This window comes from Corylus avellana, chromosome ca10 (assembly GCF_901000735.1).
Source record: "Corylus avellana chromosome ca10, CavTom2PMs-1.0".
In the NCBI taxonomy this organism is placed as follows: Eukaryota; Viridiplantae; Streptophyta; class Magnoliopsida; order Fagales; family Betulaceae; genus Corylus; species Corylus avellana.
The window spans coordinates 1,949,008-1,952,633 of record NC_081550.1 but is presented as its reverse complement, the minus strand read 5'-3'; positions in this window follow the sequence as shown (position 1 = coordinate 1,952,633).

The following is a 3,626-nucleotide window of genomic DNA, read 5'->3' as shown; positions in this document are numbered from 1 at the left end:
AGACATTATCATGTCCAACGGATTTTCCATGTTTCGTTGTTGGAAATGATCACTAATTCGGATGAATATTTAGAAGAAACACGGAGACTTAAGAAAGAGAAAAAAAAAAAAAAAGAAAACAATCTACCATGCTCCAACAACGTCCAAACGGCAAATTCAGAAAATAACAAAAATAAAAAAAGGAGAATAGAATCAGTAATGAAAGGAAGTATAAAGAAAAAGGAGAATAGAATCAGTAATGTATAAAATCCATGACTTAGGTATTTTTGTTCCCATATGAGTAAATAAGTATAAAGAAAAATAAGAAAACTTAATTAATTTTGATCAAAGTAGTAATACAAAATTAGCCAGAGTCTTTGATAGCATTGGTATGATACGTATTATATTGTAATACAAATAAAACTTATATAATTACTAACATTTGAAAAAAAAATAAATAATTTTCTCTTTTTAGGAATACAAAATTAAACAAAATCTTTCACTCAACATTTCAATCAAATATATACGTTTCTTTTGTGCACAACAACAAAATACTTTTTTTTTTTTTTTTTTTTCTTCTTCTTTTGCTTTCAAAAGTAGAAGAAAACACTTTCAACAAACGCTTGAAAATCAAGTAAATCATATAAAGAAAAAAAAAATAATAACATAATATTCAAATGAATTAAAACATAAGAACATTTTTTTTTTTTCATTTTAATCCATATAAATGAAAACATATTAAAATCTTTGTTCCCACTCCTCGTAAGTAATGATAGAATATTAGTACTAGAAATTCAATACAATGATAATCATTAATGTGGTATTGTTTTGTTTTTGTTTTTCATAATTTTTAACGGCAAAAAATCCTAAATTGTGAGGTGCAGTCTACTGTCTAATGTCAAATTACACTGTTACAAGTTTTAAGATCATGTCTGACACCTCTCTTATAAAGCTTCAAAAGAGCCAAAAATGGAGAGGACCGTTAATCTCATAGGTAAATAAATATAGGTACTGATATAATATAAGTTGAATGATTAAATTTATTAGTTTTAATCAACTAATGCTTTTTGATAATTGATGATATTTTGAACTTCTAATCGGTTCAACCCTTTAATTACAAGCTCTATAGTTTATATTAGAGGCTTTTGACTATCTCATTTAAAAATTAATTTGTGTTTAGTGAGGGAATCTATAACTTTTTTATAAAATTTGAAATAGCACCCCGCAAGTGACGGAACCAGAAACTATTATGAATAGGGGCCCAAGCCAAAAAAATGCTAACGACCAGTTGGCTAAAAAAAAAAAAATTTACCTTATAATTTTTTTGTTCTTACGAAGTAGGAGGAGGGCCATGGCCTATACCAGTCCCTCATTCCTCCATCCCTGTTCGTAAAATATATTTTAAGAACCGTTAACGTGAACAAAACGCCACTGTTGTACCTCAACAGTTTTTCCAAGTCATCACTTACAATTCTGCGCAACTTCCGTAGTTCTTTCATGATTTTAGTCTTCCGTGATTTCCAATCCCACTTGCACCTTTTTCGAAACACCATTAATTTAATGGCGCATGCGAGTAATTCCTTGTTTGGAAGTCTTCATCACTCGCACTAACAATGAGCAGTGAAATCACTACAAGAGAAAATGATTCAACCCGGCCAATTGCTTACTTTTAGTGTCCGATGACGACATTGATGACAACGGAGCTAGGAAGGGATCATAATAACCGTAATCAAGAACTAAATTCACCAAATCAAATTTGAAGGGGTTAAATTTGACAACAAACCTGAATTTAGAAAAACCAATATATATATATATATATATATATATATATATATATATATTGGAACTTGAATGTCCCAAGGACTAGGTTAGAAGGTTCTAGTTTGCAGAATTAAAGCTGGACTTCAGCAGACTTCATTGTATTGTGGAGAGAGTAGGTGTCAAAGACTCATATATATGCTCTTCAGCAGACTTCGTGGTCAGTGGTCACTGATCATGATCAGCCACTTGACTCTCACAGCAACATATTTGAAAATCTTCTCCATCTTTTCTAAGTGCTGAGACACGCTTTTCCCCTCTTGCATCTTGCTAGGACTAAAAAAAAAAAAAAAAAATCATTGCAAAAGAAACTTCTAAATTCTAAGGGATTATTTGAATCACCACTTATTTTAAAAGTTCAACTTAATAGTAAAATGTGATGTATTTAATCACTACTTTAACACTAATAGGTGAAGTCTAACACCTAAAATATTTAGTTGAAATGAGATGAATTAACGAAAACACTGTTCGAACTCACGACCTCTACTCTAGTACTATGTTAAATTACCACTTTTAGGATAAGTGGTGATTTACTTCTTTGTTAGATTCTCGTTTTATGTAGCGGTCTCAAATGGTTACATTTTATTGTTCTTGTAAGCCATCTGAGCTATACAAAGATTCTTCCTTTCGCAGATAAGCTGAGAAACCGTATATCTCCCAAGCGATATAGATTTTGGCTGATTTGGAGGTTTAGAAGAGAGAATGATAGAGCATACAAGTGAAATTGCATTCCTGAGCATTGCCTTTTTGTTTTGTTTTCACATTTTTTGAAGAACTTGTTTGTTGTCTCTCTTTTTATTATGCATAGGAAAGCTGTGGAACATATAATGACCAAATAAGTTGTGACTTGTCGTCGCGGACCAACAGTAAATGGCATGACAAACAAAGTAACTAAGATTAATTAATTTTCTCCAAAACGGTGATCACATTGAACGCAAATTGGAAATATGAAAACTAACAAAACCTTAATTTATGCAAATTGAAACTCAAGAAACCAAATTGATGACAGACTCTATAACAACCAATTGATAACAGACTCTAAAGTGACCAATATGCAATTTTAAAGAAAAAGATTATACACCTATCTTTTAGGTTGCCCATCAATTGGAAATATGCAACTCTCCACTCATAACTAAGAAATAATGAACCTCAAACTCCCCAAAAACCTGTAATGAAGCCAAGAACCACTGTAATTGGAAATCATGGGATTTTAGGCCCATCGTCCTCATCCTGAATGTCTCCCTTGTTGCTAACAATATGGTCGCAATCATGTGGAAGATGGGGGCCACAAAGCCCAGGGTTATCCTCATATGCAGAGGCATCAAAGCTTTGGAGCTGAGTGCCTGATGGTATTGGTCCATGCAAATTGTTGTTTGCAACACTAAAGGCATGCAAGAAATGTAGACTACTTAGTGATGCTGGTAGTTCGCAGGACAATCGATTTGCAAAGAGGTCTAATACTTCCAAGTTTGTGAGCTCTGAAATTTGGTTTGGAATGCTGCATGAGAAGCTGTTATAACTAAGATCCAACCGAGAAAGATGCTTCAAACAACCGATCTGAATTGGGATGTTCCCACTAAGATTATTGTTTACAACAACAATTGTTGGGCATAAGCTTGAGAGAAAATTGTGTTGTGTAGAAGGATTGGGGCTAGTAGGTATTGGTAAATCCCAATGATACTAGAGCCTTTGGTGACATTAATGTTTGCGATCCACAAAATTCCTATGGAAATTCACCTGAAATTAAGTGTCCAGATAAGTCTAAACAAAAAAGCCTTGGAAGAGTCGACAACCAATTAGGAATTGAACCCAAGATACAATTGTTAGCT